General features: G+C 38.5%; 1 protein-coding gene across 2 annotated transcripts in view; it reads left to right on the top strand.

The window, feature by feature from the left end:
* Positions 1–293: 293 nt before the first annotated feature.
* Positions 294–12,058, top strand: part of TTBK2 (tau tubulin kinase 2) — a 105,602-nt gene continuing 93,837 nt past the window's right edge. For both annotated transcript variants that reach the window (XM_085299859.1, XM_085299860.1), the window contains exon 1: positions 294–312. The gene's annotated coding sequence lies outside the window, so the exon portion shown is untranslated. The remainder of the gene's footprint in view (positions 313–12,058) is intronic.

Genomic DNA, 12,058 nt, shown 5'->3' on the forward strand with positions numbered 1-12,058 from the left:
GGTCGGTCGGTCCGTCCGTCCGTCCGCCTGCCGTCTAGCGCGCTGAGTGTGGAGCCATTAGCAGCAGTTGCATCAATATGTGCATACAGATATGCCTGGCTAGGCCGCAGATGTACTCGCTACGGTAGTAACGGCAAACATACAAACTGCATGCGGAAGGTATTAAAAGCCATTATGATACACTTTTAGCGTGAGCAGAAGGAAATCGGGAAATACGTTGTTCCTAAGCCTACAGATGAGGTCCGGAGCTGCTACGGCATCCTTGTACTTCTGCTATCAGGCTAGAGCGAAGCCGTGAGAGGACAAAGATTGGTATGAGATCTCTAACCTTGCGGGTGCGAGCCAGAGCTGTGGAGAACAACTGCTGGTGTGAACTGGGAGGGATTTGCAAATATTAGTGTATTATGCTGATTTCGAGGAGGGGGGGAAACAAAGCAAAGACCCCGGTCTATTTATAGCACAGCTTTTTGGGAATCTCCTATAGGACTTATAATTAAGCTGGAAGGGACTGTAGGAGGTGGGTTATGAAATAGCTTGTAATAGCTGTTTTAGTTAGATTGTGTGTGTGCAAAACCAGTTGACTTTCAGATTAATTATTCAGAATGAGTAAGATATATTAACAGCGAGGAGGAAAGCCCTAAAATAAGATATACTCTGCTTATTTTAAAATCCAATTGGCCATAAAATGGATGATTTGTTYCTGTACTGTGGTTCTAGAAAAAGGAATATGATTTTTTTTATCTTCTGCATCTTCAGTGCCATGCCTGCATTGAACACACACTATGTTTGTGTATGTGTTAGTTCATTTTAGCTATCTGAGGTATCTGAGAAAATTAAAGKGTTAGAGCTCATTTTGCTACGGTTATTTCATTTGGGATTTTATGTTTTATCCTGATGATATGAACTCACAGTACAAATGTATTTAACATTTTTATTCTGAGCTAATTTGTACTGAATACTTACTTCGTGATGATTCCTTGGTGTTACACTGTGGCATATATTTAACAAAGTATTAAAACTTTCTTTACTTGTTATACCGGAAGTATGCTTATTATTAGTTTGGCTTGTAAAAAAGTGATATACGAGAGAGTTTGACTGTAGTAGTAYGTGTAAACTTTAATATACTTCTGATCTACTGTTACGCTCTTGAATTTCATCATCTTTTAAAACCTGTTGTTTTGGAAATGGTAGAGATTAGAGCAAGAAGAGCAAACCGAAAGAGTGGAGTATCTTGATACTACTTAGGTCTAGTATGGTCATGTACTACTGCATGTTGCAGCTTCCATTACCTCTGACATTACAAATTCCATGGAGGTTTTTCAGTGTGAGTGACTAAATCAAGAGAGATTTTGCATGTAATAGAGGAAAGATAAGAGTGAAGTTTTCTTTGTTCGCAACTGACTTGTATATACYCAGCTTCAGCCAGTTCTGTATGTGTGTGTACCTAATGTTAAACGTTCACTTAGTATGTGAAGTTGCACTAAATTGTATATTAATGTACTGTTGGCTGTATTTTCTGTTTTAGCTAWGACTTGTTTATCTGGTGGGAATTAGTTTATATGTCACAACAGGAGAGTCACAACAGGAGATTCACAGTTTCTGTATACTTCTGCGTTTTGCATCGTTGTCTGTTGCTCTGTTAAACCACTAAACAAAGCCTTTGGCTAGAGGGGAGGAGAAACATCTGCCCTTTCAATAAAAGGCACCAGTGTTCTTAGTGGTCTCAGAGGGATGCGTCAGATATGGACCAGCCGCTGTCCTTCATCCTTTTTCCCGACTCTTAAAACACTCTCTTCTCACAAGAGAGAAACCTGAGCTGCTTTTGATTGATCTTACAGATCAATGTGCCACATGATGAATCTGGATGGTCAGTCTGATAGGCTAGCTTTTAAAATACAGACATACAAGAATTTAAAATGTGCAAATTGACTGAAATATAAGTTGTAGCTTAAAGAATCCAAGAGCTTCAGATCATGTTTTGATTAAAAATTACTCATCACCTTGATTTCTTGTTAGTGTCAGGATGAAAGGAATCTGTTCAAATGCTTAATCTTTTATTTTTATATATATATATATATATATATATATATGTATGTATATATATTAAATATAAAATGTGTGTGTGTAAATTTTTATATATACATATATGTATATAAAAATCTGACAGGTTAGTATTTAGGCTACTTAAATGGGAATTAAATCTTTTAATCTGGTCTTCTTAAACTTAATATACTTTATTTCAATCAGTTAAGACAGTAGAAATAAATGGAACAGTTTCAAATTGTTTGTTTGATATGCTAGTAAAATACTCTAGTGATTGTACTGTATTCTATGTCAGTGTTTGAATAAAAGTTGACTTCCCTGCTTTTGTTGGAAACACTGAATACCATATGAGCTGGCTTCCAGTAATGAATTTAGACCTGAAGCTAGCACCACATCTTGTATGTTCCTTCAAAATTACTTATTTGAAAACATCACACAACACTGCATTTCTACATAGTGCCCCTTGGCAACTTTATTATATTTACTGCAATTTTAGGGTTAGAATCAGGTTCTTTCATTTTTTTYGTCAGTACTAGATGCTAAGTGGTATACTCTTAAGGAAATCTGGTAGCACAGATTTTAAGCTGATTATGAAATCGAGGTGCATTTCCTGGCAGTTTAAATTTATGGTCTACTTTTTTCTGTGTTACCATGTAGATCACCTATTTGCTACTATTCTTTAAAATAATTAAAACAACAAAAATACGACCTTTTGACCAATCACCTCTTGATTCAGCTGAATATCTTTTACCCATTTTTGTGAAATTCTGTAAGTCATAGCTTTCAATAAATTATTCTCCAAGCATGATTTTTTTCAATCAGTCTTTGAATTAAAGGGAGAATCTTTGAAAATCCTGAAGAAGAGGGAGGAAAAGGAGGGCAGGCTGTGAAATTAAAGACACACATCTTCAGTATTTCMCGCAAAACTGTATTTTAAGAATTTACAATCTTGTTCATGATTATATTCAGAGATGGGATTTTCTGTTATTCTTGCACAGTTGAGTTTCAAATTGTTGAGAACAATCCCATGATGAAAAGCATAACTCAAATGCTATTTCATATTGTTGCCTTTTCTCTGAAGGTATTCTTGAATTTTTGGGAATTAGTTTATTTGCGYGATGAGGAACTCCATCAGACTGTTACTCTCTTCATGAAATGTATATATGTGTATTTGTTGCATTCGGGTGCAAAAGTTCAGAGAGGTTGAAATAACTGAAGGATGGTTGACCTCCCGTGGATGACGTTAACCAGCTCATTGATGGGATTGATGATGAAAGCTGTTTTTTCCAATACTGCCTGATGTATAATGAAAGGGTAAAATATGCTGAACTTGTTTTGAGATCTTGTAGAACATATTAAGCCATTTCTTTTTTTTTTGGATGTTGCAAAAGGATTCATTAGCTGGTGCAGGGACAAGTTGCTGTCAGGAGCGATACCAGAGAAAAACTGAAACAAGGTTGATGTCCTCCTTATCTGTTCAGGTGGAACTTCTCCCAGTACATTTTTGATGCACTTCTCTCACAAGTGAACCTATACAAAAACTGTATTATGTGTTAAGCTACTTGTGTCAATAGACTTATCTAGAGTAAAAGAAGATTTTGACTTGTAGATTTGGCGTGTGTTTCCAATACTTGGGAATTGCATCTAGTCAGCAACTGTTTATTGAATCTGAAAGTGGACATTCTTTATGCTACCAYTTCCTAAATAACTTTCAAATAATGTTTGTTGCTTCTGTCATGCAGTCTCTCGGTGTATTAATGTTCTGTGACATTTTTAGCAACAGTTACTTGGTACAGTGTTCTTCAGAAATGTAATAAGAATTAGATTGCTTTGTTGTTTGGTGATCAGCAGGATGTGTTTTGATGCAGCTGTTAAGTTTACTGCTGTAGTAATGCTTCAAATGCCAGTCTTGGCTAGCACTACTGTTTCTGAGCAAATTAAACGTGTCTGTTAAGCTTCACAGTGTTGAAGTATTAAAGAAAAGTTGTGGGGAGGGGGGAGGAGGCAATCTATAAATAGAGCCTGCCTCTCTTCAGCATCAAATGGAGACTTTYTAGAGCACATCTGAGCTTTTTTTTWWAAAAAAATTAAATAACATCATGACCAATTATTTACTATCTTGAAATAATTTATTGTTTTCCTGTCTTTCCATTTGCCAGCATTCTGAGCTAAATAGGTCRCACTGCCAGATGACTGAAACTGTTTCAAGCACAGAATGACTGCGCTGTTCATTGAATGCCTTGTCTTTATATGTGACGCTTTGATTTTTCAGCTCCCAGCAGACTACAAAATCAAGGTATCATTGCTAAGTATAGTGAGCTGAGAACAAATTAGTGTGTGGTGCTTTGAGGGCTGAAGGAGCAGAACTGATGTCAGATCATGATTCTTTTTCTGTGCAGTTTGTCTGCTGTTATGTCAGACTGTAGTGGTTATCGTGATAATGTTAGAAGAAGGATCATTTTGATTTAAGTGAAATGGTAGTTCTAGAGTCTTGAGTAAGATAGTATTTGCAGTGAGGAAGCCTGTTGAATCATTGGTCTGGATGGAGAAAAATCATGAAACACAAGGTAGATCAGTGTGAAGAAAATATTAATTGGTCTCTGTGGGAGAAATGTGCTGGCTAGTCCAGATAACATTTGCCTAGTCAAAACAAAAACTAAGATGCTCATGCTGAGTGGAGGAGGAAGTCTTAGGGTTCATAGRCATCTCACAGTAAACCAGCTGTGTTGTTCAGTGTTTAGTGCTTATTGTCATTTATTTATTCTTATGCATACGTATAAGCATAGTTTGCAAATATGCTCCTGTGGATGAAAATGTACTTTATTGTTGAATCGACCTGACAACTGGCTGCTATTTAAAGTGGGAAGATCATGTCCTCTGCCTGTGCCTTTCCTGGTGCTCCCTGGTCTCCGAACTGTAGTGATTCAACTCTAATTTGGCAGAGAATGACTGTAGGGGGGGAGATGTTTAGGCTGTTATTCCGATGAGGTAGGTTTTGTGACTCTTGCTAGGTCATGCTGTTGTGTGTGACTTCACCGTGATTGTCCAGCTGAGAAAACAAGGCGACATAACCAGATCCTTTCGTTGATGTTGCCTGGGAGCTCAGCTGATGTGCCCTTCTGCCTCCTTTCAATTCTGCGAGGAGGCAAGGGAAGGAGAAACACTTTGTCTAAAAGCCTGCTTTTAGATGAAGTTCCACTCCTTTCCCTGTTGATTAGGAGAAGGAAATTTGAGCTAGATGCCACATTCAGTCTGGGCATTTGTCCTTCGCACCAGTATTTCATCAGTTCTCRGTCTAGGATACTTCAGTCATTTGGATAAATGTTCCTGAAGACTGGATAAATCTTCCCTTGATGAGTCAGTTTTGCCTTAATCTCCCTTTGGAAGACTGTTAGGTGAGGGAGCAGCTGTACGTTGGCTGGGTGTTTGGAGTTGGTAGGTAATAATGCATCACTCTGAATAGGAACCGTGTTGGTGTGTTGTAACAGCTCCCTACAGCATTTTTTCTTTCTAGAGTAAAGGYTTGGATGGAATTAATTTATGGTCAGCATCTGGATTAGGGCCTGCCATTTGAATAGGCCTGCAATAGATGTTGCTCTTTTTTATGTTGTCATATTCTAATGTGCTCTCATATTTCTTGTTCTTAAAAGAACTSGACTCATGGAGGAAGCTATATTATTCTTTATCTTAACAGTARTAATAACTATATTCTTATTTAATATAATTACCTCTATTGTTGCTATTCTAGTTCCTAGTACAAACAAAAGGTAATAATGTACTTGGGCTTCACACATGTCTTTGCATGTTTCCCTTTTCTCAGTATAAATCTCATATCGCTGCTTGCCATATATTGCAGCTCTACCATGTTCTCTTGCAGATTTAAGATTAAATATCCTTAAAGCAAAATTAATACTTATTGGTTAAAAAAATCTCATGTGGCCTGTATTGATGGAATAGTATTTATGAGTAAATTCAGAACAGATTTCTAACAGCTGTAGAATGCTGTTATCATTTTAGGGTTACTTTATTTTTTGCCATTATGTAAAGTTATGTGTTTATGAAATGTCTGCAATGTGTAGCCATTTTAAGTGTACAAATATGGCAGGTAATAGGTCAACAATACAAATTGAMCTGCTTTTAAAGCCCAAATTTTAATTCTGAGCAATTTAATTTTGAGTGCCTTTATACACCCAATATTTCTTTAAAAATGTAATACCAATATGTAATACTTTTCACTGGCTAAGTAAGGATGAAGTGAAAGACTAATGAATTTCAGAAAGTTTGCTGTTGTGTTCTTGGAATAGTTTCATCTTTGGCAGCTGGTTAAAATCTGAGCTTACATTGTAGCTCTTCTACTGGTAAGAAATTGATACAACTTTTGAGTCTCTTGATCCATATGTTTATAATACATAAACTTACTGGTTCTTGAACCTTATCATGTAATACAAAACAAAAACAAAAAACCCCTGACACCCAGACTATTAAAATATACTTTTAGGGATCCTGGACAGTCTCAACATATTAAATTTACATGGGATACTTATTTCCAGCATTGATGTTACTTTTGTAGTTATTTCTTGGAAGATTAACCACTTGGCACACATCTTGATCTAACTGCTTTRAGACCAAAGGAAATACTGTGGTCATGGAGATTAATTTTGTGTGTAAAACCAGCATCCCTTTGACTTCCCTAAATTAGGYTTTTTAACAGTAATTAACTAAGAGCGTATAATTTGGAAAATCAGTCCGTTTTCTTTTAAGAAAAGTCAGTAATGAGTAATCCATTGAAATCATCCATGAAGTGTTTCAATAGTAGAGTATCCTTACTGACTGAAATTGGAGACCTAAGGACTCTTATTTATGTTTTTAAGTATTCTAAAGGTTCARCTGTTGGCTATTATAATTTTGTATGTCAAAATGAAGATCTCTGTTCCTCTTGTAATTCATGAGACTCTGAATAGATATTTCTTTTACCTTGTACTAGATAAGCTGAAGGAATTGAGCTTCATGAGTTTGTTACTGTGTCTGTCCTCCAGTCTTTTAGTAATTTGTGTGTAGTTTCTTTTTCCCTGCAACTTTTAATGTTTTCAAATTCTTGTTGAAATGTGAACACCAGCACTGGATATATTRTTCCAGCAGCAGTCCTCCTTCTAGCAGATAGTGAGGTACTGTGCTCTCTTGTGATAGATAGGTATTGTGCCCTCTAGTAGTATTTATTTATGTACTTACCCATAGTCATCTTAGCCTTAGTGCAGCAATATGCTGCTGCRTAGTGGGAGGCTATGCATCTTGCATTTTAACACTGCAGTCACATTTTGTTATTATTACCTGGATCCCATTAGATAATGTCTCTCTCTATTTTTTGCTCCTTGATGTATAATATCTTCTTTTATCTGAATTGGAATGTGTATATTTTGATTGTGATCCTTTTACCAGCTGATGTAGATTGTTCTATACCACTTCCAATCCCAATATCAATTACAAGCTTTACCAATATTTTTTTCTAAGCTATAATTAAAAAATTTTACAGCAAAAAGTGAAGAATAATTAAAGACTAATTTAAAGAAGCATCAGTTATGACTTATATTTATAGTTAAATATTAAGACCTACTGACTTAACTAATATGGTCTGGGCAACCTGCTCTAGATGACCCTGCTTGAGCAGAAGGGTTGTTCTAGATGATCTCCAGAGATCYGTTCCAACCTCAATCATTCTGTGATCCTGTGACATACTGCTRWTCTACTATTTTGGTTTCTTAAAAACAGACTGCTATGTGTTGATAAGTTAGGTATCTTCCAGAAGTCTAGGGGCCAAACTTGTAACGCTGTCATAAAAAAAAACTTGTTAGTTTGACAAGAGTGTATGCTTCAGTCTATTTGTTGTGGGAACAGAAAATACATCATTGTTAYATTGCATCTCTATGATCTTGCTGTGTAGCTGATCTCTCATTATCATCCTCCAGACTTCTGCTCAGATTTCCCTCTGCTTTCTGTTGTTTGTGCTAGGGGGTAGCAAAGACCATTGAAGCCTCCTGGCCAGATAGCACCCCCCTGGTTTGCTGTTCTGGCTGTGGCGTGGAGGGCAGAAAATCTCAGTAAAGCTTCCTGGGGCCCCACCTGCCCCGGTGCTTGCAGAGAGCAGCTGCCTAGAGCAGTGCACTGAACTAGTTGGGGTGCTGAGCCACGCTGTGCCCCACCAGGGTGCTGCCCCACAAGCTCTTTCGCTGGTAGCTCAGTTGCCTAAGAAATGGCACTCCTGGAAACGGGGCATGTGTTTCTAAAAGAGCCGTCCAAACACCAGGCAGGGAATTAATTACATAATCAGAAGAAGGCCGCTGCTGAGCGTAGCTCCTGGTTTTCTCATACCACTATGCCTTAGAACTTTATGAAGAAAGTCATTATGCAGTTGCAGCCTGTACCAGAAGAAAATCCTGCTTTGAAAGACATTTTCCCAGAACCATTGCTCCTGACTTTCCAAGAGCCCCCAGTCTTGCTAAACTCATTATCAGAAGCCGGTTCCTTGTGGTCTAAATCGCAGCAAGCATATCTATACTGTCCTTGAGTAAGGGATGCAAGCTTTTCCAATGCACTTCTATTAGTGCCACTATGAAGTGAAAATTAAGCAATCACTTTGCATCAGAATAAACTTTCACAGAAAGTCTATAAAGGGCAAAAACATTAATCTGCCTGCAGTTCAACAATTTTCACAAAACAACTGCTTTGTGATCTCTTAGTTCTGGTCCTCAAGAGAATCTTAAAAAACAACTGCTAAAAACAAGCCTGGGAAATAAAACTAGCATCTACAAACAACTTTCAGCTTATTAAAGATGATACTTTTATTCTTTCCTTTATTTTCCAGTAACCCTTTTATGTTTTCTTCCACACATCACTGTTTTCTTTGTTGTGTATTTTAAAGGTGATTAGTGATGGCATGTTCTTTTTTTTAGTTATTATCAAGCACGTTAAACATGAAAGCCTTTATTTAAATAATTCACTTAAATTTGCTCGGCATTTGCATTTTTCTTCTTTCCTAAGAAGACAGATGCCCTCCCCTGAAGATTTAACCATTTAGTAAGCATTAGAGCATACTCATTTGTGTCTATATGTAGCTACATTACTAAATTTGCTACCATTTTACTTAAGTAGGTATGGTTAAAGGCACAAATGCTCATTGATACCATTATATAGTTACATATATATATATAAATAAAAATATATAAAAAAATAAGAATCACAGAATCAGTAAGGTTGGAAGGGACCTTTGGAGATCATCTAGTCCAACCTCCTCGCTCAGCAGGGTCACCTACAGCATGGTAGACAGAGTTGCATCCAGGTGGGCCTTGAAGATCTCCAGAGAAGGAGACTCCACAACCTCTCTGGGCAACCTGGTCCAGTTCTTCCTTACATTTAGCTGGAACTTCCTGTGTTTCAGTTTGTGCCTGTTGCCTTGTGTCCTGTTGCTTGGCACCACTGAAGAGTCCAGCCCCATCCTCCTGTTCTAGTTAGATTCCCGGGGGCCAGACGTCCAGTTTGGCAAGCCAGCACAAACTCACACACAAACACTGTTCAGTAGCAAGCAGTTTATTAGTAGATACTTACAAACAGACTGACCCCATGGTAATCTCGAGAAGGGCCAATCCAGTGCTTGTCCCGATCGTCTGCATGATGAGAGAGAGTCGGCAGGCACAATCTTTTCAGGCATCCCCGAGGAGGCAACGTGGTCCTCTGTTGTGTAGCAGCCTCTCTCTCCTTCGGAAAAATTTTGGTATTTATGATTATTCGCAGTAGGCGGGAGTCCCGGCACATGGGGCCAGCAAGCGCAGGGAGTCTAGCCCAACCCCACCCCGGTTTCATAACCGGGCCATGATACTGCGCATGCGTGCAGACTTATTTTGGGGGCCACATTTGACTTTGGGGGTCACTATTTCATTACTCTTCAGCTTCTGACCTTCATGTTGACTGCTTCTCATGGTGATTCTGTGGCTTCCAGCCACAGAATCTATATGTGACCAACCGCTGTTCTTTCTCACAGATTTCCAAGACCTTGTTAGTTACTTATTTGTATCCTGCTTAACACAGCAGTATTGTTCTAGGCACTAAAAAGTTACAACACTAGACCATTCTCACCAAGTATCCCGTAGTACAGATACAAAAAGTTACAACAGGGACCATTCCCATCAAGTATCACTTAGTACGGATACACTTCCCGATAACCTCTCTGCAGATATTTGTAGACATCAGTAAGATCTCCCCTCAGTCTTCTCTTCTCCAGGCTAAACAGGCCCAGCTCTCACAGCTGTTCCTCACAGGGCGGATGCTCCAGTCCTCTGCTGGACTCTCTTCAATAGCTCCATGTCTCTCTTGTACTGGGGAGCCCACAACTGGACGCCATACTCGAGATGAGGCCTCCCCAGGGCTGAGTAGAGGGGCAGGATCACCTCCCTCGACTTGCTGGCAGCACTCTTCCTAATGCACCCCAGGAGACCATTAGCCTTCCTGGCCACAAGGGCACATTGCTGGCTCATGGTCAACTTGTCATCCACCAGCACTCCCAGGTCCTTCTCTGCAGAGCTGCTCTCCAGAAGGTCAGCCCCCAGCCTGTACTGGTGCATGGAGTTATTCCTCTCTAGGTGCAGGACCCTGCACTTGCCCTTGTTGAACTTCATGAGGTTCCTCTCCTCCCAGCTCTCCAGTCTGSCCAGGTCTCTCTGAATGGCAGCACAGCCCTCAGGTGTCTCAGCCACTCCTCCCAGCTTGGTAGCATCAGCAAACTTGCTGAGGAGGCACTCTGTCCCCTCAGCCAGGTCACTGACGAATAAGTTGAACATGACTCTAGTCTTTGTAGGCATTGAATTGAATTGTGTAGTCCATAATAATGGCAATGAAAATTTGTTTCTGTGTGTTTTTGTTTTAAATGCAGGATATGCTTTGATAAACTTGCTTTATTTCTTATATATCTCAATATCTATGACAGTCTTATTTGGAAATGAAACAGTAAATAGCCTCTAGTTAGCAAATCTATGGCAGTGAAAGTGCATGATCACTTCTCTTAAAAATGATATAGAAATCTTAGTATCACTGTTACTTGCATGCAGATATTGCCAGACCAAAATTAAATGTATATGTGATGAATGCAACAAGAGAAAAGAAATCTTAATCCAGTGGAAAGAATTGAACAAAAAGCCTGGATTTAGTTGGGATTTGCCTCTTTAGCATGGTTCCAATGGATTGTTGAAGTATAAAAAGTAGCAAAGCTGAGATTAAAATTTAGCTAAAATGGAGAAATTCCCTGTTAAGTTATGTTAAATCATGAAAAGTGAAAAGGATGTTAAGAAACTTGACTGTCATAGCAAGTGGCAATTTAATCACAGATTCACCCTCCCCCTCTTTTTATATCTGTTTTACAATGTATCTTAATTGTGGAAAGGCTGCCATATGTCTTCCCAGTTGTTGTTTTACTGCAGTTTTTGATCGCTGTTCACGATAGAGATTTTTGGCTAAATTCAACACATTATTGAACATTCCTAGAAGCAGCTTAAAGTGGGTATGAAAAGCCACAGTTGTTGTGGACTGTTTACACTCTTCCCTCTCTTGATGCTCAGATCTGTATGTAGCAGCCTAATATTTTCTAGTACTGCCAGCTGTATAAAAATTACTATCATATATGTATTGGCTGCTTGAGGCAACCTTTTTAGATGAGTTTTCTGTGAATTCAAACTGCAGCATTGGTATACCTGGTCTTTAATGAATTCAAGTGAATTTCATGAATTTCATTGATGAAAATCTGACCCAGAATGCTTGCACCAGTTGCAGTAGGTGAATGATAGCCTTGGGTTTAGGTGGTGTGTGCATTAATGTTTTAGTTCTCTTCATCTATATTATGGAAATATTTGAATGCAATTGTTAGAGGCGTTTGCAAGTCGTATTCAAAGCCAGGGAGAAGAAAAACTGTCCTGTGTCTGATCAATATCTTTGATCAATCAGCTATGGTCTGTTTTTATCACATGGCACTCTA

Source organism: Rhea americana, unplaced genomic scaffold (genome assembly GCF_003343005.1).
Source record: "Rhea americana isolate MKP2758 unplaced genomic scaffold, rheAme1 scaffold_155, whole genome shotgun sequence".
In the NCBI taxonomy this organism is placed as follows: Eukaryota; Metazoa; Chordata; class Aves; order Rheiformes; family Rheidae; genus Rhea; species Rhea americana.